General features: G+C 41.2%; 1 protein-coding gene across 2 annotated transcripts in view; it reads left to right on the top strand.

Annotated features, from left to right (window-relative positions):
* The window catches only part of CDYL2 (chromodomain Y like 2), a 1015850-nt gene that overhangs the window by 609106 nt on the left and 381546 nt on the right, over nt 1–25198 (top strand). For both annotated transcript variants that reach the window (XR_004682909.1, XR_004682908.1), the window contains exon 4: nt 21068–21124. The gene's annotated coding sequence lies outside the window, so the exon portion shown is untranslated. The remainder of the gene's footprint in view (nt 1–21067; nt 21125–25198) is intronic.

Raw genomic sequence — 25198 nt, forward strand, 5'->3', positions numbered from 1 at the left:
AGTAATAGTATGTAATAATGTTTTAAAATACCTAGTCCTTATCTATTAGAGATTCATCCTGAAACATTTAGAGATTAAGTGATGAATATCTCTTCGTCACAAGGAAACTCTTGTTCCCCTTTCTCTCCTTTTTTTTTTAAATTGTATCTTTGTGAAAAGATGGTTATTGTGATGATCACTGCACAATATGTATAAACTGAACATCATGCTGCATGCGTTAAACTTACACAGTGATGTATGTCAATCATTTCTCAGTAAGCTGGAAAAAAATGACAAGTATCTAAAATTTGCTTTAAAATAAGCTAGCAAGGAGTTCCAGTGGGAAAAGGAGATTTGCCATATGTTGATATTTGTTAAAGCTGAGTAATGGGTATGCAGTGGTTCATTATACTATTCTATGTCAGAGTGTTTGGATATTTCCATAATGAAAAAAATTAAGCATGTAAAGAGAGTCACAACCTTGAAAAAAATATGCCCACCCCCTACAGAACAAAAATCAGAATTTCTAGACTATTGTACAAAGGCCCATCTACCCTTTGCACGCCCCGTCATGCCACGTTATAGTTCCTTATAAGTGCTGTGGTATTTGCTCATGACATTTCTTCCTATTATTATTTAAAAAATAATTTAAGAAGTTATCTTTACTATTATTAAGATAGTGATTTTTTAAAAAAGATTTTATTTATTTGAGAGAGAGAGAGCATGAGTAGGGAAGAGACAGAGGGGAGAGGGAGAGGAAGAAGCAGACTTCCCACTGAGCATGGAGCCAGACTTGGGGCTCAATCCCAGGACCCTGAGATCATGACCTGAGCCAAAGTCAGACACTTAACTGACTGAGCCCCCCAGGCACCCCTAAGATAGTGATTTTCAAAAGAGTTTGAAGGAAAATTTACAAGCTGTTGGAGGTACAGCAGAGATCCCTGAGAAGTTTTCCAAACTGCCAAATTACATAAAGGTACAAGTAAGCATCCCCCCGAAAGCCCTCCACCATATTATAAAACCACTGCCATTAAAACCACCACTAATTTTCACTGCCTGCCATATGCAAAGCATCATGGTAGATGCTTTACCTGGGTTACTGCATTCACTCCCCAAGAACTCTGAGATGATTATTATGTATTATTCCTTTTCACAGGTGTAGAAACCAAGGTTCAGAAAGTCTAAGTAGCAAGAAGCAAGGTAACAGCTACTCAGTGGCAACCTCAGATGGCTGTCACCAGGACCCCCTACCTAATTAATGAAACAGTGCTTCTCTAACTTGAGCCTCCATCAGAATCATCTAGAGGCCTTGTTAAAACACATTGCTGAACCTTACCCCTCAAGTTTCTGACTCAATAGGTCTGGAGCAGGGCCCAAGAATTTGCATTTTAATAAATTCCCAGGTGATGCTGATGTTGCCTGTTTAGGGATCACACTTGGAGAAATGTTGCACTAGAGTGCTTTATTTTAGAGTGCTTTAATTTAGTGCTATATTAGCAGTAATATGATTTGTTCCCCTGAGATATGCAAGCTAATCTTGGTGGTTCCTTTTGGGTGTTGGGGAGACCCTGCTGTGTAGAGTGTAGAAAAAAATGACCCATGGCTTTGATTTCTTTTACTAGTGGAGTGGCTCTCCTCTGGTAACTTCCATGGCCAGGAGACTGGACCTGCCTGCTGGGCCTGGAATGTATTCAGGGTCTTGCCGGTTGCTTTGCCACAGGTGGGCAGCTTCCCCTTGCAGCAACAAGTCAGATGGTCTCTGCTTATGAGCCATTTTGATGATAAATTCTTTAGCACCTCTCAAGGCCACAGTGTTATGTCCAATAGGCGCTTTCCTGGAGAGGTCTCAAGTGCAGTCACAGTAAACTTGTGAATCTTTCTTCCTCTCCTGGCCCTACCTGCCACTCCAGCCTAGTTCTCCACTCTTACTTCCCTGCTCCCAAAGCTCCTGTCACACAAACCTCTTCTTTCTTCCCAGGGCATTTTCTGCAAGGCTCTTACAACTTAGTTAGGGGAAATGCTTGCATTCTGCAAAGCTGTCTTACAGTCAAGAGGGTGAATGAGTATAATGGTGATAGACAGGGTTAGCCGCTATGGGGCCCTGCTGCCTAGCAGGTAAGAAGCTGCCTGCCTTCTAATACAGCTCATGTACTTTGCAGCTGGATGATCTCGTGGAACTTAACTACTTAGCACCTCAGTTCCATCATTTACAAAATAAAGTAAGTGTTGTGCATTTCAGAGTTGTTTTGAATATTAAATGATATATTACACACAAAGATCTTACCAAGTTGTCTGGCACAAAATAAGAGCTTAGTGAGCAACTGTGAGAAAGAGTTCCTTCTCATTTACACAAAGGTCAAGAGCACTGTGGAAAGAATGGAGGTATGACATTTGGACCAGAACTTTACATGACCAGTTGTTGGGATGAGTTGTTCGGATGAGAACCGTCTCGGTGGAAAGGATGGGATAAACAAAGACACAAAAACAGCCAAGGGGTACAGGGATGGGTCTCTAGCAAAGAGAAGATCTGTTAGTTGCCTATTCTTTGAGTCTCTTCTCCCTTTCTACCTACCACTCGTGATGGGCTGGAAATTCAGACAACAGCTTACCTTCCTCGGAATCCTGGTGCTCTCCAGCCCAGGAACACATCACAACTGGCTAGTCTTACCTGGATTTCCTCATGCCATGTTTTGGGGTGCTTTCCCTGATTTGCTGTTAGAGTTAGCCGTTCTTTTGTGTACCATGCTGCAGAACATCATCCTTGTTTTAGATCTTATCATGTTCTATTATAATTGTGTGCATGGTGGGCGTTTTGTCTCTGTTGAACTGATTTGCTCTATGTTTGCCATGGAGACATGCCCATCTTCATATTCTCTGTGCTGGACTCACTGGGAGGATTCAGCCGATGTTGGCTGGATGTATGGGTGCAGAATGAATGGGTAAACAAATGAAGGGATGAGGGAAGAAAATATTTTCCAACTGAAGAATTGCCCAAGGCATAATGAAAATATTACAATATAGAACCTTGTTACTCAAAATGTGGTCTGGGGACCAGCAGCATCTGTCTCACCTACAAGCTTGTTGGAAATGCTGAGTCTCAGGCCCCGCCCCAAAATTGCTGAATCAGACTCTTCATTTTAACAAGATCCCCGGGTGATTCATGTACACTTTATAGGTTAAGAAGACTCCCACATTTGTCAAATGGGCACAGTGGCATTGATGGAGTTTTTTGGAGTAGTGTTGGTGTGTTGGTAGGATCTGGAGCTATCCGGAGCCCCAAGAAAGAATTCTTGGGACATCTTTGGTGCAAAAAGCTGGTTTTATTAAAGCACGGGGACAGGACCTGTGGGCGGAAGGAGCTGCCACTCCCCTCTGCTCCCTGTTGCTCCTCGCTGCGCCAGGACTCTGAGGGGCAACTGATTATATACCTCGGGGTTGGGGGAGGTGAAAATAAGGGAAGTTCCAGTCATATGCTAAAGAAGACTCTGGATCCTGGAGGAATGTTATAATCTGCCTATCTCAAGTGTTTGTCAAGGCTGCAGGTTACAAGGACGTTTAATTTTATCTACATTTCCTGCTGCCTTTGTTTCCCACATCAGAAGTTACCCCATGGTCTTGTTGTGAGGATTCAATGTGTTAAGAGATGTGAGGTGCCTTGTACGATATTGGTCTGGCGAATGGTATGAGCTCAAACGGCATTAGCGTCTTCTTCTTAGCCATGCCCCCCTGACCATACAGAGGCTAGGAGGAAAATCAGAGCTCACTAAAGATCTCAACAGACATCGTGCCCTTGTGTTTCCTCTCCACACTGGTACCCGGGTGGGGGAGGGCGGCTGGCCAGGGCTGGCCCTTCCTGTGTGGGACTCCCTCGGAGGGACCCTGCTGACGTGGGGAGAATGGCCTTCCTCTCAGCTGCCGCGCCATCAGTGCGAAGCTTCCTGGAGCTGAGGACACTAGTTGTGGAGAACCACCCTTCCCTGCCACTGAGTCATGCTATCTCTATTCAGGCAGGGATCAAGGCAGGTGGGAAGCTCCACAGGCCTGGCAGAGGTGCCCCGGGCACGGGTTTGGGTGATTCATACTGTACCATGAGTCATACTTATTACATAAGGGCAGATCAAGAGCATTCAAATGCCACACAAGCCCAAATCTGTCCCCATAGACTGGGAGACTTGTCTGGAGGCACGTCTTGGAATCTCCAGAACAATTTGGCTACTTCTCAGAGGTTCCTTCTTTCATATATCCCGCAAGGACTATGTCATCATCACTGTCACCATCATCATCATTGATGTGGTTATAACTTGAAACAGACAGCTAAGTTACTTTTCAGAACAAGAGCAGAGCTGTAGATAACTTACAGTGATAGATTACTTAGCACCCAGACTGGGGATATGAAAAAGCAGTAACTCCTTCTCAAGACCTGTGTAAAAAAAATGTGGAGTTAAATCAAAAGGCAACTCAATAAAGGGAATACATTTATCTAGCAAAGGAATAAAGGTTTTACACCAATTAATTTAACAAAGCTCTTCCCCCAAAATACGAATATTCGGGAACAGTGAAGGTAGAGGAGGGCTAACACCCAGGCTCCCACCTTGACGCCGAAAATCAGAGATTTCTGATGGCAAGCTGGCCTTGGGAAGACTTGGGACATTTGATTCTCTAGGTTTATGCTGAAGACACAGTAGGAAACCACAATGATATTTACAAAGAGAAAAATTACCATATATAATAAGGGAATGCTGAAAGCGCCTTTTCAATCCATCTTTGCAGTCTGGTTTGTTGATAAATATTAAACCTACTGGTCATTGCAGGTATCAGGCTTTTGCGAAGTCCTCAACACCTTGGAAAATGCTACTGCTAAAATATTAGGTAAAGCAATAAAGCAGAAAACAAGATTTCTTTTATAAACCTAAGGGATGAAGGTACATTAATAACAACAGAAGCTTGCCCCACTCTGAAATTTAAAAAAAAAAATCAAAATTTGAAAGTCTCGAATGAAACGTGGAAAAGTTACTAGTAATTGTCAGGATTCAGTGAACATTTTTTCCCTCTTCATGTAAATTTTCAAAACTTTCTTTAATTAACATTGTTTTTATAATCCGAATGTGTGTATATACACAAATTAATGAATATATGTTTGCATAGACATATATGAATATATAGTATAAAAGCAGTATATAGTATATGTAACAAATATAATATGTGATATAATATGCAGGAAACTGTAAGATTTAACTGAAGGGAAGAAGTCTTTTTATCTGGTGCATTATAGTTATTCAAGTTTTTTTCTTCATCATATTCTCCTTTATATTTATGTGCAAATGGTGCCCAGCAGACAAAAATTAGCCAATTTTCAACTTTAGTCCAGTGGATTTTAGAAGAAAACTGTACAGGTGTGGATTATGTGCTGTATTAATCCCTGCGGGTTGGATATTTTTGTATGGAGAACTCTGGTGGACTGCTGGCCGAGCCAGGGACCAGCTTTTAGTTGTGGTTGTTACAAGTCTTTCAGCTTCACAGTAGATAAATCAGGTGGCAACTGGGTTGGTCCCTCTCATCCTTTCCCTCACCCTTTTAATAAATGTCAATGAACTGGGTTTTTCTGGGCCATAGAATATGTCAGGGGCAGGGGGCAAGTTCACAGGCATCCCCACTGCAAATACAGTAGTGGAATTCCACATCTACCTGAATGTCAATAGGGTTGTGGTCCTATGCCCAAAAATGCAAAGAGAGAGTCTCTCATCTCCCAGGTAATCTCCAGAAATCCATTTTATGAAGAGAAGAAAATGAGCTGAACCAGATACCTATATCCTGGTACATCACTCTAGGACATCCTCTGATTGGGCGAAGCAGCAGGGACATGGAAACACACTTGCCACTACTAGAGAGGCGTGAAGTTATTCCCAAGCCCTGACCCACCACGCAAGCACACGCGTCCTCTCAGTCTCATAAAGCCCGTCTTTTCCCCTTATCATCCCCCACCCAAGGCTTGACAAACACAGCCCAGAAGGTCCAGCCAGCTGCCTGGGTTTTGCTTGGTTTTGTTTTATGGCCCTTGAGCTAAGAGTGACTTTTATTTATTTATTTTAATTCAATGAATTTAAATGTTTGCATAAATACATACCTATTATTCTCAAGTGTGTCTTTGGCCTCGATTTTGCCTAAAATATTTACTGTCTGGGTCTTTAAGGAAGCATTTTCTGAGTGTTTCCCTCCTCATCACCCCAGCTGTTACTTCCTGTTAGATGTATTACTGTGCTTCTCACTGGGACCCCTGTTCCACTCTGCCCTCTCCCCACATTGGTTTCTGCTCACAGCAGCCAAGGTGCCAATCAGAGCATCATTTCCCCTCGCTTAGCGCCTTCCAACAGCTTGTCACTGCTCTTGGCTAATGCCCAAACTCCCTATACCTTGCTCCTAAAGCCTGGAGCCCCCGCCGGCCTGGCCTGCAGTCTCCGACTCCCCCACATACTCCCTGGGGTCCAGCCACCCAGCCTTTCTGGGCTTTTGCGCATTGAGCTCCATCATGGCCCTACTGTATAAGCTTCGCAGAGGTATGGACCTGGTCTTGGTGACATATTCCCCAGAATGCTATCTGGCACATAATAAGCACTCGATAAATATGTATTGAATAAATGACCTTGAATCATCAAAGCAACCCTGTGAAGCAGGATTTTTTTTTTTTAATCATCATTTTACAAATGAATAGAAAGTTCAGGAAGGAGGGAAAATCCACTAAGTGGTAGAATTGAGTTTAGAATTCAGGACTTTCTGACATCCCACTACATTATGTGCCCTTCATACAAACATGGCTTTCTTCTGCTAAACTACATAGGACAAGTCACTGCGTATGTGAACACATGACCTTCTCCTAGAAGAAATACCTTTCTCCCTGTATGAGAGTCCTCTCTTCTGCTCTGCTCACAGTGCCCTGATCCTGGCTGCTTTATGTTACTGAACAACTCAAATTAAAGTTTACCTGTAATCCCCTAAAGCCAGTGTCTGGCTTTGGGCTGAAGAACCTTGTTTTCATGAGGGAACATTCCTACGTAACTACTGCCTAGTCAAGGCCTTAAAACACTACCTATCTATCCTCTCCCCTCCCAACTGGGAGGCATGAGGCCACCCCCTCAGAAAAGAAGTCTGGGCTTCTCCTGCTTTTTTCCTGATGTTCAGATGACTGTTCAAGCTGCACAAGGTTCTTGGATTATGTTTGGCATAGGGATAAGGGTGGGGATTTCATACATCATTGCGGCCTTGTTGCCCATGTAGATCATGGGCCCTTTATGGGGTCTCCATCATCAGCCATAGTTTTTCTCAAACTTTGGTCATGTTACTGCTCTCTTCATGAGTTTTGCTTCATTTACTTAATAGGCTCACTTTTTTTTAACTTGTTACTTTGAAATAGTTATAAAAAAATACAGACATTCTCATATACACTTCATATAGATTCTCTGAATGTTAGCATCTTACTACATTTGCTTTATTATTTTCTTATATAAAATTTCTTTTCTGACCTATTTATATGTACACACGTGTGTATGCATGTGCATATACATATAGGTATACTTTCTTTTCTGAGCTATTGAGAATACATTGTAGACATGGGTATGTGTTTCTTAAAATTAAGGGCATTCTCACATAACCACACAGCAAGTGTCAAAATTAAGAATTTAATATCATTGATGTGATACTATTACCTTATTCAAATTTTGCTAATTTCCCTGAAGATGTCCTTTATACCAAAAAAATTGTATGTATTTGTGTGTGTCTGTGTGTGCATACTTTCTGCTTTAGGATCAGTCCAGGATACAATACGCATTTACTTGTCATGTCTCTTTAATCTTCAATCTGCAATGATTCTTTGATCTTTGTCATTCATAACCTTGAAATAGTTAAGAGTCCAGGCCAATTATTTTGTAGAATGTCCCTCAGTGTGGGTTGATTCAGTCAATGCATTTTGGGAAGAACATAATATCAAGAGGTACACAATGTCAATTGGCCCCATTACTGTTGGTGCTAAATTCACCACCATTTAAAGTGGGGTTTACTAGGTTTCCCCACTGTAAAATTATCCTTGTTCTCTTTCATTAATAAATATCCTGTGGGAGGTACTTTGTGACTTGGTAAATACCCTATTTCTTATCAAAGCTTGATCTACTAGTTTAAGCCTGATTGATGAATCTTGTCTGAATCAATTATTAATATAAGGATTGCCAAATGGTGATTTTCTAATTCCTTTATTTTTTCTGTTTGTTAGCTGACATTCTATTAGAAGGAATTGTATGTTCTCCCTTTACACCCACTCTATCCATTCCAAAATATTATTTATATATTTATGTATTTACTTATATCAGTATGGATTCACGTGTTCCTATATCATTCACTGAGTTACACTCTGTTGCTAGCTCTATTTATTCTGATACTCATATTGTCCCAGATTTGGCTAGGGAGAGCCCCTTCAAGCTGACTCCTATGTCCTTTTGATATGCATCCATATTTCTTCTAGCATATCCTTACTTTCTGACTTGATGAGCTATTCCACGCTCGTATTATTAGGCTTTTCCAGTATAGCTCTGAAATCACCCCTTTTTCCAAGGAGTCCTGGATCCTTTTGGAGGATCATGACTTTGGAAACTAAGATCTGGATAACAAGTAGCTCATTGTTATGGGGATGTCATTGCTTCTAGGCCCTCTCAGTAAACAGAGCTACAATACACAAGTATGATATGTGTGTTTATGTATGCCCACAGAAACAGACCCATAAACCTCCACATCTATATCTCATTATATCTACCTATATTTATGTCTATCTTTCCATTTATATTATAGATCATGAGTTCACATTAATACCTTGAATTCCAGTCTAACACCCAGGGTTCATGCTGATCTGGCCCCTTTCCGCATTTCATTCTTTCTTCTTTGACTATGAGAGACTGTGATCCCATTATCCACAATATATTTACTTATTTCATCAACCTTAGAATGCACAAAGAGTGGTTTCAGAATTGCTAATCCATATTACTGTGAAGAACAAACCTACTAACTAGATGTCAATATTTGCTTACAGCTATTTTTGTCTTTAGTCTGTGGGATATCATCCAGATACTGTATTTAAGTTATTTGGGCTCATTCTTTATTCTCCTTTCTGAATGGTCATGTTACTCACTCAATATAGAGTTAGTTCACCTGTTACTGTTTGTATTCCATTTTAGTGTTTTTCCATTATCCCTGCTGATTTTTTTTATGTGAAATATTAACATGCTTACAAGTGTTCCTACTCCATGAAAAGATGCCCTCAGAGAAATACCCCTTTCCCATTCCTGATCCCACATCTCCAACCTTTCTACCCTTCCCGATCCTTTTCCACCTACCCCTGCACATAACCAAGGTCATTGGGTTATGATTTAACCTTCCTGTATTTAGGAGGATACATGTATACTTCCTCATTTTCTTTTCCTTCTTACACAAAGGGTACATATTATAGATATTCTTTGTACTTTGAATTTTTTCACTTAAGAATAATTCCTGGAAATCACTCTCTATCAGTTAATAGAACTCATCCTCATTTTTTACTGTGACATCATTCTCGGCTCTGTATGGATGTACCGGACTTGGTTCAACCATCTCCTCTGTATGAGCATTTAAGTAATTCCAATGTTTGCAATTGCAAACAATACTGCAGTGAATAAACTTGTGTACATGTTTTTTCTTATTGTTGGAGCTATGTCTTCAGGGTAAATTCCTAGAAGTGAAATTGCTGGGTCAAAAGCTAACTGCAAATGTTATTTTGTTAAATATTGTCAAATTACTCTCTATAAGACTTGTACCCATTCACATTTCCACCAACAATGTACTAGAGTGCCTAAGGCAGTTCACTTTTAAAAAACTTACAAAGACTTTTTAAAAAATAAATATATTTATCATTAACATGATTGAAAACAATCACTGTCTAGAAAAAGGCGGTGATCTGGAAAATAAATGCAGTGTCAACTAAAGGTAAAGTTATATTATAGCAGTGACAATTGGCTGTGTAGACGCTGTACCTGGGGTCCTGGGACTCTGTTAAAAAGAGAAATTAGCAAATGCTCAGGAAGTATTGACGATCGACCAATGTCGAGGTGACTTTCTTTGTAGCATAAACAGAAGGTTTGAAATGGCAAGAACACTGTCTCTGTGACCCAGGGTTCCTTAGTGCTGGGTCAGTGTTTTTTGTAGAATCTGACACATTCTACCCCCTCCACATTCGGGATACACCAGTCTGTGGACCTGGGACCAAACTCCTTGGTAGGGCCTAGAAGGTCCCTGCCTCTCTGCCTGGCTTACATTGTAGCCACCTCTCTTGCGCACTATTCCCAGATCTCACCAGGGATTTCACAGGACTGAAATCTCATCACAGCACTGACTGTGGCGTTGCCCGAGAGCTTACCTGGACCAAGGCTTTCAAGCGCCTCATTTTAGTTAATCCTCCCAACCGGCCAACACCTTGCCAAGGGCTCGCAAAGACGAAGCAGGGCAGAGCAGGTTGAAATCCTGGTGTTGTTCCTGTATTTCTTTTTTCCAGGGCCACAACCCCCTCCTCCCTGCCGCCGAAATGACTTCTCTCTCCCGGTCAATATCTCTCAGCCATAAGTCCAGGAACAAGCATGGATTTGATGCTTTTGCTTTTTTTCTGAAACCACTCAGTGACTGGCTGGAGACTGGAGGAGACCATATCAAAGCTGGTCACCTGTGCCCTGGAGTCCAGCACCTCAAGCTTTATTGTGTTGGCCAGAGGAGGAAAAAAACATTTTAGAAGATTTTTTCATGAAGAGATGAAGAGTAGGCACACATTGGTCTCCTTCCAAATCAGCAACAAATAAAAGGTCCTGTTCATTTATTTTTTTTAACCCGGTGCAAACTCTTATTTATCCAGACACCGTGTTTGCTTTGCTGCTTTTATTTCCTCCTCCAGGCTGCTCCCAAGGCCACAGAATGAAAAGGGCTGCAAGAAGTAAGCCATCAGTAAGCCAGCCTGCCATTCAGTACCTTTTCTTATACAACAGTTATTTGTAAACTAATCAATAAACTTTTCTTATTTTGTTTGCTCCTTTAGAACTCTTAGCAGCCGTCTGCTGAACCATGAAGAAACTTAAAATAGCGATGATCTCCCTTCCACACTGCCTCTTTCCCCCCATAGAACCCACAAGCCCATCTGTGGTGTTTATACTCGAGGCCATATGAAGCTAATCTGTATGGAAATAAAGGATAGAAATATTCAGATTGAGTTTTACTAAGTGAACCTGAGGTTTTTCTGTTCAGCAAAATAGGCCAGGTAAACGCGTTTCTGATACAGAATAAATCACTTGTTTGAAGACCTATATTTCCATTTTGCCATTTTGCTTAGAAGTGGAGAATTCACAGTCCTCTGCAGAGACTGTGAAAAGCACAAGTCCCTCCTCTTCCCACCACCCCACCCCCTCGCCACCCCTCCACTTGGTATTTCCCTGAGCTGAACTCATCTTTCCAGTAGGGTCCGAGAACCCTACTCTCCTAATCTAGGGTTGGCAGTGCCCAGGATCTCCACAAACAGCCAAGGGAGAGAGAGGAAAGGAAGAGAGTCAGATATATTTATAGAGCCCTTCTAGGCCACATCACTCAGGGAATCTCTAACATGAAAAAAAGCAGTCTCTGGCTTGGGGCAATAGAGTAATGCCACACATTTATCGTTGTGAAGGCAAAGATTAAGACATGTGCAGAGGTGCCTCAGGAGAACATAGGAGGGGATCCTCACCAGCAAGACATGTGTCCAGGCCAACCTTTCTGAAGCACTTGATGCTAAAGTAGGCCTTTTCAGTCATTTGTTTATTTAATCATTAATTCAACCAATATCTGTTGAATGCAGGTACCTTTTTAGGAGTATGAGCCATGGACAAGGCATACAAGGTCCCTTCTCTCATGAAGCATGTAATCTTAGTGTATCAAAAAGCATGACTTGAGATGTGGGAAAGAGGAGAGCAGAGGAGAAGAAAGCATTCCAGGTAGAGGGAACAGCAAGAGCAAACACATGGAGACAAGAAATAGCCCACTGCTTTCCACAGCTACACTGAGTTCATTATTACTTCACAGTCACCTGAGTCTGGAAGTGGGGAGAAATAATAATAGAGAGGGCATTGGTTTGTCCAGTAGGCAGTACAGACAACTTCGAATCTCATCTCTTTTATGATTCTCCCATGTGCTACTTCTATATCCCAGGCTGGAAAGACAGTAAATTCTAGGATTCTTGGTGTAATTTTTCAGAGACAACTCTTTGGTTCTGTATAGCCAAAATATTTTAGTCTTTCTAGGGGCATAATTAATGGCACAGGGCAGAGGTAAGGGAAGCAAAGCCAGGGGCAGGTACTAATGATTTGGTCTTGGGAGAAGACCACTGGCTAAGGCCAGCCATCTGTGGCCAGTGGTCTACAGACTCAGTGACAGTGCTTGCTTAATGGTAATCTAGTACATATCGTCCATTTAGAGAATCCAGCTGAATGGGAAGCATCTGAACATTCCCTGGTTTGTGAATCCTGAGGGAGAACAAATGACAGACATGAATAGCCCTTACTGAATTATCAGAATTGTTTCAGGAGTGAAACCAGCTCCTGTTAATTGATATTTTTAAGTCAAACCATATGAAACTGCCAAAAGTTGATGATTTTTGCTCTGTAAAAATGGCAGTTCCATATGGTTTGACTAATATGTTACAAGGACAGTATGGAGCTCTTGATATTTATTATCCCACGAAGACTTACCCCCCTAATTTAGGTATATACTATTAAGTTCCTCATTCCATAGCTGTAGAAATGGAGACTCAGCAAGGTGATGTAAATTGCCCAAAGCCACACAACTAGAGAAACCAGGACGTGGACTTGTCTAGTCATTGTCAAAATCTGGTTGTGATTGACATGCAGGAGTTCTATTCTCTCTGTATAGGAGCCTGTTGGGCCATTGAAGGCCCTCTGGCCTTGGTGAGCCTAGCTGGGCCTTTTCTACTCTGTGAGTTGACATCGGTGTTCTGTGTTCTGAAGCCAGTGTGATTGTGTGTGTCCCGCTCCCCTGCTTGGCTGGAATTGCAAGGAGCTAGAGGACAAGACACAGACTTTCAGCTGAAGACTTGGCTTCTGATGAAGGTAGAGGCCAGACAAAATTCTGGAAGTGTTTTGGAGATGACTCAGTCTCTACTGGAGTTTTTTGTAATGACTGTCTCAGCACCTGTTCGCTCCACCATACTACAGACCCTGTTTTGTCAAGAAGTCTCCCATGACTTAATTGTTAATGTCAAAGCTTGCAGAGCTGCCAGCCCTTCTCCAGAACCTGAGCCCTCAGAAGGGGATAGAAGTCAGGATGGGCATGGATCATCCTGGGAAAACATACTCCACAAGTCTCAGTGGCTTAACATAATCAGTTCCTTTCTGAGTCTGTCCATCTGTCTGTCTGTCTCAAGCTACATCTCTAGCAAAGAGATGTTGTCAGAAGGCTCTGCTCATCAGAGTCACACAAGGCCCCTGGCTACAGTGGGCATCCTTTCAACATGTGCTTCTACAGTCACCTCAGCCTAGGGAGCAAGCATGTCACATTGTGCACTGGTTCTTAAAGCTTCCACCAAGAAGTGGCACACATCACCTTTGCTTATATTTCATTGGCTGAACCAAGTCACATGGCCATAGCTACCTTAGAAGAGGATGGAGAAATACAATCTTACCGTGTGCCTAGAAGACACAGCACAAGAAATGTTTGGTGATTGCACCAGTGATATTCACGGCTTTTCCAGGTGTTGTAGAGGAATGTGTGCTCATCCCTGGACCATTAGACATGGCTCTACCAAACACATAACCTCATGGAGGGCTGATTGAATAGGACAAGAGGCTGAGTGAAGCAAACCTTAACAACCAAAGAAATCATGAGGGCACATCTTAGTGCGATTCTATCGCTGAGTGTTGCTATTGTGACAAGAGGCTAGACTCCAGTGAGCAAGGGGATTTCGCTTTCCAGCATCTCTCCATATTGTTAGATCATCTCTTTTCCCTTGGTCTACTACCCCAAGTAGGCCTGGGCCCAGAGAGCAGTCCTACTTGAATAATTGAGAGTAAACTTGACATTACATCCAAATAATCCTTCTATATGAAAGCCAGTGGTAATTCTGTAGGGAAACTTGTCAAAATACCATTCCAGAATCCATCTCTCAGTCATGAAAGCCAAATAAATCTTTTGAAATCTTGCTTTGGATAGATGTCAGATGCTGGGATGAGTTGCATACTATAAATTGATGACATTTAATGTTCATATCAAATCAATTAAATCTGCTTATAGGTAGTTTACATGTCTTTATGTAATAGATGATGTTGATGAGTTCTTACAAATTCTGATGTCCCTGATAGGAGTACAGTTTATAGGCAATACAAGGAGACAAGAGGAAGACAAAGCTAATGATTTAGTATGTATTGTGATGTTAATTTTTATTTTTTTTTACATTAAATAGTTCTACCCCTCCATTTTCTTAAACTCCATCTAAATCTGGAGGAGATAGAGGCAGTGGGTAAAGAATTTAAATAAAATCTGTATGCCAATACAAGCTTATGTCTTCTCTTGCTTCCTTGTTTAAGCCAAATGCTCATGTCTGATATGAATGCAGGAGGTAAAAGTTCTGAGAATATTTCATAATTGTTATTTCTGTGGATAATGTCAACCATTTATTTAACAAATGTTTATTTAGTGTCTACAGTGTGCTGCGCATTGAACAGTGAATGAGATGGACAAGGTCCTTGATTGTTGGAAATTATGTTTTAGTGGAGATGTGGACAGTGATTGGGGAATAAAATACATCTATAATGAAATTTCATGTAATAAGACTCTTTTAAAGAAAAAGCAAACAATAGGGATGGTGAATGACAGGTTTGCTTGACGGAAAATAGAGATGATTTTCTGAAGAGGTAATATTTGGTCCAAGAAATTAACAAAGTGAGCGAGTCACTGAAAGGTTTTGGGGGAGAGAGTTACAGGCAAGGGTTCTGACATGGGAGTGAATCTGGTGTGTCTATAAGCACTAAGGCCAACATGATGGAGCTGAGTGAATGAGTGAGAGTAAGGGAGGTGAGCCCAGAGAGGTAGGCAGAGGTGAAATCATGAAGGCCAAGGGGCAGAATCTGGATTGTATTCCATGTGTGATTTAAAATCATTGGAGTTTTGTGAGAAGAGGAGTGGCATGATCCAATTTATTTTATCTTTAATAAGTCCATTCTGGTGGCTATTTGGGGAGAATCAACTGAGGAGGCAAGACTGGAAGCAGGGAAACCAGGTAGAATATTTCACAAGTCTGACTTAGAAATCGTGGTGGCCATCCAGGTGGTCAGAAGAGTCAAATTTTGATATATCTTAAAGATAGAGCCAACAGGACTTGCTGATGGGTTGGATGGAAAAATCGCATTCTAGGGAGACATCAGAGCTAGATATATCAAGGTATAAATTTAGAAGTCATCAGCAAAGAGATGGTATTTAAAGCCAAGAGTCCAAGTGAGGTCACCTTGAGAATGAGTTGTTGATATGGAAGAGAAGAGGTTGAAGGCCAAAATACTTGTGTGAACCAACACTGAAGACTGGAAAAAGACCAAAGAATTGGATTGGCCAGTGATGAGGGAGGAAAACCAGGGAAGTACAGTGCCTGGAAAGCAAAGGTAAGGGAGGGTTTCAAGAGGAATGACCTGGCCAAGTATAGCCAATGGCCCAGAGAACTCAAGGACAGTACAGTCTAAGACATGGGAACTGGATTGAAGGAGAGGAAAACCTTCAGGGAATTTAATAAGAGATGTCTTAGTGGAACCATACAGAGGAAGCTTTGACGTATTCTGAAAGTGTTCTGAGTTACTAGTAAGAGTTATGAGGTCTTTATCTATAGATGGTCCCTCTTTGGGCATGTCCAAATGATGATGGGAATAATAGAGTAGATTGATGATGGAAGGGATGGAGGAGCAACTTTAAGAGAAAATTCCTGAATGGATGAAGGACAGTGGGTTTAGAGAGCAGTAGAGATGTTTGATCATCATAACAGGAGAGAAGAGAAGGTCATCATAACCGGAGAGAAGAGAGAGAACAGAAGAGGCACAGGTGGAAAAGAGAAAATGTTCTTCTGATTGCTCCTATTTCCTTAATAAAATAAGAATCAGGGTCATCTATTGACAGTGAGTATTAGCTGGCTGGGGAGTGAGATGGTGTCAGTAGTTATCTGGATAAGTGGGAGGAGGTTTTGACTGGGGAATTGTGGTTGGCTTTTCAGATGGTGCCAAAGGCCCACTTGAGATATGTGGCCAGAACTCTAATGTGAGGCCATTAAGCATGGTTGTGAATTTTTCTCTCACCACATTCTGCTTCTCAGTTCCAGGCACAGAGCAAGAAGAGAGATGAGTTTAAGCAGGGACGAGGTTTACCACAGCAGTGATGGAGGAGAAGGAACTGAGGTGACAGGGTTGTTGTAGGGATGGACCATGGAACCCAAACTGGATAAAGATGGTGACAGCATGTGAACCCAGGCCTGGCTTCTCTGATGGATGTGAGCACTGTTTATTGGAGTGTGTAGATTAAAATTCATCTGTTTATGGCCAGAAAGTCTGATGTTTGAAACCTACATATAGGAGGTGGTGCAGCTATTGATAACATACAGATTTAAAGTATATCTTTGGAAGAGGAGAGGTGATGTGTGCTGGAGGAAAATCACCATAAAGTCACTTTCCAGAGAGAAGAAAATGTAATGAGAAAACATTGATATTATTTTTATACTGTCACTACTGAAAAAAAGTGGGTGGGAATGAATTTCTAACTTGAATAAGTTATGTGAATTAATGAATCCTGCCCAAAGCAGTTTTGAGATCTGCTAATGCAGTTTGTTCCTAATATTAGTGTTAACATTTGATATAAATGACTTTTTTTTTTTTTTAAGGAAAGCCGACTTAAGTTTAATCTTTGTAATAATCTCACAGTGTATGACTACATTGACCATTTTTTCTTGAATGTAAGAGAAGAAATAGATTTATAATAAAGGGGGAAATACTATAGATGCCATGGCCTCTCTGGGCAATAATGTAAACTGCAGTGAGTTACCTTGAACTGATGTGCCATTATTAGCTGCAGTGATTGTGAATTTTTGTGCTATCTTGTACTTCCCATGTAATTTGGGAGGTTTTGTGAACATCTGGACACCCCCACGGGTGTCATGACACCCCCATGTAAGTCATGTGAACAGCATCTGACATGTCTTTATGGAAAAATAGGGGAGGAAGATGTGCAGTGCAGCCCTAGGCAGACAGTATGGCAATTGTTACAGAGATGACCCCAGCAAATCACACTCCCTGCAAGGTGGCTTTGTTAATCCTTCCATCCAGAAGGGGAGTTTATTTCCCCGTGCTTTGATCTGAGATGATCTTGTGGCTTATTTTGACTAATGAAATATGGTGGTAGAAGTGACATGGTGTGACTTGTGGGTCTAGGCCTCAAGAGGCCTTATGCTTCTGCTCTTGATTTTCTGGGACAGAGCTGCCTCCACATAGAGGTCCAGGCTAGCCTTTTGGAGGATGAGAGCTATAGCAGCAGGACACACATGAATGGCCCTGCAGAAACATATGAATGAGGCCTTCTTGGTTCATCCAGCCCCTATTAAGTCACTAGCTGGCTGCTGCCATTTAAATGACCCTAAGTAAGACCAGCAGAAGAACCACCCTGCTGAGCTGAGCCCAAATTGCCAACCTATGGAATTGTGAGCTAATGAGTGACTGTAGTTTTTTTTTTAAAGATTTTATTTATTTATTTGAGAGAGAGGATGAGAGGAGAGAGAGAGCAATGAGTGACTGTAGTTTTATACCACTAAGTTTTGGGGTTATTTATTATACAATAGATGGTTGATGCAACTAGCAAGAGTTACTAACAACAAGGACAGGGAGAGAAAGAAGTAACGTTTATTGAGTACCTACATTGTGCTGAGCAATTCCTGAGAACATTATCTTGATTTTGCTTTACAACACTTCTCTAAGGAGGCATCATTTTCTTCCCAGTGAGAAGACTGGAGGTCAAAGAAGCTCAGTAGCTGGTCCACAGTCACATATCTAATGAGTAATAGAGTACAGAAAACACAGCTTTAAATACATCAGTTTCACAACTTCAATGCACTTCTAAAACACTTCCATAAATTTGACATATCTTTATGCTGTCTGAAACATTATGTATTTAATAATATTTTCTTTAAATTGGCTCACTTGAATAAATTACTAGACAAATAAATATATTTAAAGCAGAAATATTTTGTTACTAGGACAAATACTGAATGCTTTCCCCAGATGAGCTCTCTTCTAGTTGCTTTGCATGAACGAATTGATTTAATCCTCACAGCATTTCAGTCAGGTTAGAGCCATTGTCATCATCATCCCCATTGGAAAGATGAGAAACACGAGGTAGGGGAGATTAAATAGTTGCTCCATGGGGCGCCTGGGTGGCTCAGTCGTTAAGTGTCTGCCTTCGGGTCAGGTCATGATCCCAGGGTCCTGGGATCGAGCCCCACATCGGGCTCCCTGCTCCGCGGGAAGCCTGCTTCTCCCTCTCCCACTCCCCCTGCTTGTGTTCCCTCTCTCGCTGTGTCTCTCTCCATCAAATAATAAAATCTTAAAAAATAAATAAATAAGTAAATAGTTGCTCCATGTCACCAAAGAAGGTTGTGCTCTTGGCAATTGTGAGGGGGTGGGTAGAGACCAGGGATTTCACCAAACATCCTACAGTACACAGCACAGCCTCCCATCTCCATCAAAGAATGATCCAGCACAACTGTCCATAGTGCCAAGGTTAAGAAACCCTGTTTCTGCCTTTCTAAATGGTAAACAGAAACAAGTATTGCTTGGGCGCCTGGGTGGCTCAGTCATTAAGCGTCTGTCTTCAGCTCAGGTCATGATCCCAGGGTCCTGGGATCGAGCCCCACATTGGGCTCCCTGCTCCGCAGGAAGCCTGCTTCTCCCTCTCCTACTCTCCCTGCTTGTGTTCCCTCTCTTGCTGTGTCTCTCTCTGTCAAATAAATAAATAAAATCTTAAAAAAAAAAAAGAAACAAGTATTGCTTGCCATGAATGGAAACTCAGAAAAGAACAATACCGAAGAATCTCAAGAAGCTGTTGCTTGCCAAGACAGGGAGTGTTGGGAGCTCTCTTTTTGTTGAAAAGAGATTAGCAAAATGTTAGAGAGATAGTAGAGGCTAGAGACTCTCTCCTTGGGTGTAATCAAAGGATTGTAAGAGATTTATATTTGGAATTAAATCTCCTTGTGTGATTCTAAGTTGCTTATACCATGTCCATGTCCCTATCAAATCATCCCACAATCCACTGGTGCAGAGCCCATCCTTTGGGAAGTGTGGCTCTATGGGCTGGGTGGGTGGTCTGTACCCCACAGGCCAAATCTAGCCCATCACCTGCTTTGCTGATTAATTTTGGGGGAACATAGCCACACCCATTCTTTTACATATCATGTATGGCTGCTTTTGTACCATAGACACAGTTGCTTTGTGACAGTAGAGACCATTTGGCCCACAAAACCTAAAATATTTAGTATTTGGCCCTTTACAGAAAATCTTTGCTGACCCCTGCCCAGAACTACACTGATATTTGCTGAATGAATAAAGCCCTGAGAGACACTGCTCTCTCTGTCTTCCCTCTCCACCAGCACTTCTCTCTTCCTACTCCATCCTACCCATGCCTATTTAATTATTTGTTTGTTTGTGTTTGCATTTGCTCAACATGAAATGACACCTCCATTCTTAAAATAAACACTTGTCCACCAAGTAGTTGATCACTGTAAGTTCCTCCATTTTAGGGCTCAGAGATATAAATGGGTCTCCCTGAGAGGGGATGTTGATGGATCACCATGTTCTCGGGAGTCTGGGCTATTCCCTTTCTCCTATAGCTGTTGGCATTCACTGCACTCTCTCAGCTCCAGACCTAAGGGATATATAATAGACACGGGAAGACCTATAAAAGTAACATCTGAAACTGCCGCAGAGCTGAATATTGATTTATTCATTACTATAAATTTTTTGTCATTACTATGCAATTGCTCTATCTTAGGAAGAATTGATAGATGTGGTTGGAAGCTGCAACCCACTGTGCAAAACTTTTTCCCCCTTCTATAATTTCCTGTAACTCTTCTAAAGAATCATTATTCCTTATTACATAGCTCTGGCATGCCACCTATTTAGATAAATGCGTGAACAAGTGTGCAGTAAATATTCATAGTGGCCCATGTGTCAACAGTATATGTCACTAATTAGATAATTTAGTAGTTCAAATAAATAAATAAGAAAATAGAAGCACACCCAGGAAAATAGTGAAATAAAACATAGATTCCTTGTAGGAATCCAGGCAAATAGGACAGCTTTTCAGGTTATAGGATCATCTTTATATGTCGGAGGCCAATCAGAAGGTCACAATGATGCTTAATGATGCTGCTTACACGTGGGAGAAGCCCAGACCCATAAGTGCCTATGTCTCTTTGGGTCTTCTTCACAAGCTACATACTTGTGACTTAAACAAGGCCACTGTGGATGGGTCTCAGGGGATTTGGTGGCCTTTTGCCTCCTTTATCGTGCTCATCTTCTTGGGTCTGTTATTTATAATCCTGCTGATGCCAAGAGAACTGGGCTTAGAGTCTGAAAATGATGGGTTCAAGTTCTGAGTCTGATATAAAGTGGGTTAAGTTACTCATTCAGCTTGGGCCTTAGTGTTCTTATCTGTAGAATGGAAATGGTTCTAATTTGAGGTATAATGGCAATAATGGTGATGATGAAATGTAAATGAGGCCAGAGACAGGGAAGCCCTTTGCAGAGTCCAGTGTTCCAAATAGACGTTTGTTTGTTTGATTTCAAGTAAATGGTCTCAAGAAAAGTGAGCTAGGCAGACAGAGCAACTATTTAGAGAATCTAGGTACTGGGGGCTAGTATTTATTGGGTGCCTCCTTTGTATCAGGCTTTGGGATTATAGATACTTCCTATAGGTTATCAACTAGAATCCAACTTGGTGAAGTAAAGGATGTTTTTTCCACATTTTACAGATGGGGAAACTGAGGATTAGAGACATTCAGTGTAACTTGCTGAAGACGACAGATCTGGTAAGTGATGCCAGATGAAAATCCACCTTTCTCTGGCTTTATCTTTCATATCTGCTATGCTGCTGGTGATATGCTGTGTTGTCTCCAGGTTTAAATTGAAAGGACTTAATTTGTTTTGTATTCTTAGAAATGAAAAAAAATGAGATTTCAATCTGAGTTGTCCAGATAGCTTGACTATATTGACCAAATTCATAATGGTCTTCCTCAACTGAGCAAGTCCGAGTTCTGTTTACATAAATGTAGTTATCCCAAACAGTCAGTTTGATTAAGGGTCTCTGTGGTGACCTCGTGAAGTGGTGTTAAGCAAAAATAATTGGATATACTGAATCTTGAGATCTGGCTGATTAGCTCTTAATGCATGAATCTGGCCTTAGCCCTTTCCAGTGGTGTGTTGTAATATGAGGGAGATGGATTCACTTTGTCAAATAGCTAAAGCCGATTCTTCTAGGCATGGCTAAACTAGTCATGGCCTTGTCTGGGCATATTCATTTCTCAAATGCAGATAGGATGAATCTGCACATTGCCATTAAGCAATCATATAAAAAGTAAACTTATTCATACCAGCTTTAGAACCAGCCAAATTATCTGATCAAGGTGCCACCTTTCTGGTTTGGGTTTATCTAGCCATAACTGAGAGTACTCCTTAATTTATTTAGCAAATATTTAATTTGCACTTCTGTGTGTCGTTGCAATGGAAGACACTGGAAGCCCAAGATGAATTACATTGTGTGAATGTACCTATTCAGGGAGCCCTGGTTAAGAACCCCTGCTGCAATTGTTGAACAATACAAATGTAGAGAGATGGATAAATATATGGATATGTGGATAGGTGGATAAAAGAATTGATGGATGGATGGATAAACGGAAGTGTCTTAATCATCTAGGTGCCTTTTTGAGGTCCCTTCTGACTCTCAGGAAGGCTCAGAATGACTTATTAATATCTCTATGACTAATGTTGGTACCCACATGAATCTCTTCAGATTCCATATTGATATGCCTCATGCAAATTTTCTTTCTTTTTATTGATAACCAGAGTTCTGGTCTTTTGTCTCTTGACTAGTTTTTGTCTCTTAGCCAGTCCTTCCCAACTACATTTTGCTTGAACTTTCTGCATGGACTTGAGTCAGGGTTCATCTCTACTTCTCTCTTTGAACCTCACTGGAAGCCTCGCAGTGACCACGTCACTGCCCACAGGGGTGGAATTCTACAAGGGTGGATAAATGAATAGATGCTTATCAATGGAAGATTGTGGGTAGATGGGGGAATGGGTAACCATATTGTTCACATTTGTTCCTCCAACATCCAGCACTGGTGCCTGGCTCATAATAGGTGATTACAGATTTAGTGAACAGGTGGTTAGGTGATTGAATAAGTAAGTGATTGGGTGACTGAGTGAAGAAGTGCTAGGTGATTGAGTAGGTGATGAATGGATGGATACATCGATGCACAAATGAGTTGATAAATTACTGTATTGGTTACTGGGTAAGTGGGTGGATAAATGGACAAAATGATAAGTAGGTGAATGATTAAAAGGGAGTATATGGATAGATAGTAGATGAATGGGTGAGTGGGTAAATGGATGAATAGATGAATGGATACATGGATATATGGATGTACAGTTGCCTGGGTAAAACTTAGAGGATTTAAGATTAAGTGGGTGATTGTGTGAATAAAAGAATGGGTGGTGGGATGAATGTTTGGATTGTAGCCCTAAAGCCTGCTGGGCGCTGACAGAGGCTGGCATGATACTTAAACTCTGCCCTGACTATGGCCAAAGTAAACAATGCTCTTGGTTTAGAGGAATGATGCTGCTGGCTTTGGAAAGATTAAGGGCATGGCACACAAGGGCATGGAAAGTCTGACTGGCTGGCCAGAAGAGTGATAATGACTCGTGGTTTCCAAGCACTGTTTATAAAATAACCAAAGAAGCAATGAGTGTGTTTCTTGGGTTCCTTGAGGCCACAGAGGGGAGGGACGTAACCTCAGGAGGGACAGCTTCATGTGAAAGGCTAGCCAGCACAGAGTGCATGACTCCTGGAAGTTATAGACCCACTGTTGACCAGATGGCCTTGCTATTTTCTGCTTTTCCTCTTCCTTTTTTACCTTTCCTTTTTTCTTTCCTTTTCCCCTCCCACCCTCCCTCCCTCCTGCCTTCCCTTCCTTCCTTCCTTGTTTCTTTCTCACTATGCTGGCCCAGGCAGGGATGACCTAGGGCCAGAAGGCAGAGTCTTCTGGGAACTCACCCATGCTTTGCCTTGAAATCTGGAACTTCACCTAGGAGACTGGTTTAGACTTCTGGCTGAGCTGGTTGGCTGATTTCCCTGCTCAGGATCATTTACCTCATATGTGTTCTGATTAACTAGAAGGAGCTATAGTGGTAGAGAGTGGAACGAGCATGGGGCTTGGATCCAAACAGATTTATTGTCTGGTGACCTTGGGAAGTTTCCTGTACATCAAAACTTTGTTTTATCTGCTAAAGATAATGAGGAGAGTGTATAAAATTAAAAACACTTGCTTCATTTGGTTACTGTAAGAATTAAAAGAGATAATGTGAAAAAATCACTACCTGTTTGGTACCTACTTGGTGTCTTATACAACTTAGTAATTCTTCTTTGATTTGTCAATTCCTTAATCTCCCTTCTGCATTTAAGGTACATCAGACCGTATGAGACTTGGGTATGGCTTAGGTATCCCATGCGCCCATTCATTGGATCCTTGAAGACTTGAGGAAAACAGAGGTTTCTCAAAAAGTTATGCATAGAACTGCCATATGATCCATCACTCTATCACTGCCATATGGTCACATCCACTCCTAGGTCCATATCCAAAAGAACTGAAAGCAGGGACTCAAACAGATACTTTTACCCCAGTGTTTTATAGCAGCAATATTCACAATACCAAAAAAGGTGGAAACAACTCAAATGTCTAACAGCAGATGAATGGATAAACAAAATCTGGTGTATCCATACAATGAAATATTCTTCAACATAGTAATTATACTTCACCAAGTAATTATAATTGAATTCTGACGTACGCTACAATATAGATGAACATTATGCTGAGTGAAATGAGCCAGACACTGAAGGACAGTTATTGTATGATCCATTCATATGAGGTAAATTTACAGACACAGAAAGTAGATTAGAGATTACCAAGGGCTTGAAGGAGGAAAATGGGGAATTATTGTTTAGTGGAAACTTCTATTTGGGCTGACGAATACATTTTGGAAATTGATAGTGGTGATAGTTGCACAACACAGTGAATGTACTTTATGCCACTGAATTGTATACTTAATTTATTTAATTATTAGAAATAATTAAAATTGGGGCGCCTGGGTGGCTCAGTTGGTTAAGCGACTGCCTTCGGCTCAGGTCATGATCCTGGAGTCCCAGGATCGAGTCCCGCATCGGGCTCCCTGCTCGGCGGGGAGTCTGCTTCTCCCTCTGACCCTCCTCCCTCTCATGCTCTCTGTCTCTTATCCTCTCTGTCTCAAATAAATAAATAAAATCTTAAAAAAAAAAAAAAGAAATAATTAAAATTTAGGTAAATTTTGTTGTATATATTTTAAATTTTAAGAAGTTGCTCATGGCTATTCAGGGTCTTCTCTGGTTCCATACAAATTTTAGGATTATTTGTTGCAGCTCTGTGAAAAACATTGATGGTATTTTGATAGGGATGGCATTGAATGTGTAGATTGCTCTGGGTAGCATATAAACATAGTGATCTGAAGGGGCACCTTCACCCCAATGTTTATAGCAGCAATGTCCACAATAGCCAAACTATGGAAAGAGCCCAGATGTCCATGGATAGGTGAATGGATGAAGAAGATGTGGTATATATATACAATGGAGTATTACTCAGCCATCAAAAATGAAATCTTACCATTTGCAATGACGTGGTTGGAAATAGAGTATATTATGCTAAGCGAAATAATTCAATCCAAGAAAGACAATGATCATATGATCTCACTCATATGTGGAATTTAAGAAACAAAACAGAGGATCATAGGGGAAGGGAGGGGAAAATAAAATAAGGTGTAATCAGAGAGGGAGACAAACCATAAGAGACTCTTAA

The sequence above is a fragment of the Mirounga leonina genome, unplaced genomic scaffold, assembly GCF_011800145.1.
Source record: "Mirounga leonina isolate KUSES-001 unplaced genomic scaffold, KU_Mleo_1.0 Mir_180, whole genome shotgun sequence".
Taxonomy (NCBI): domain Eukaryota; kingdom Metazoa; phylum Chordata; class Mammalia; order Carnivora; family Phocidae; genus Mirounga; species Mirounga leonina.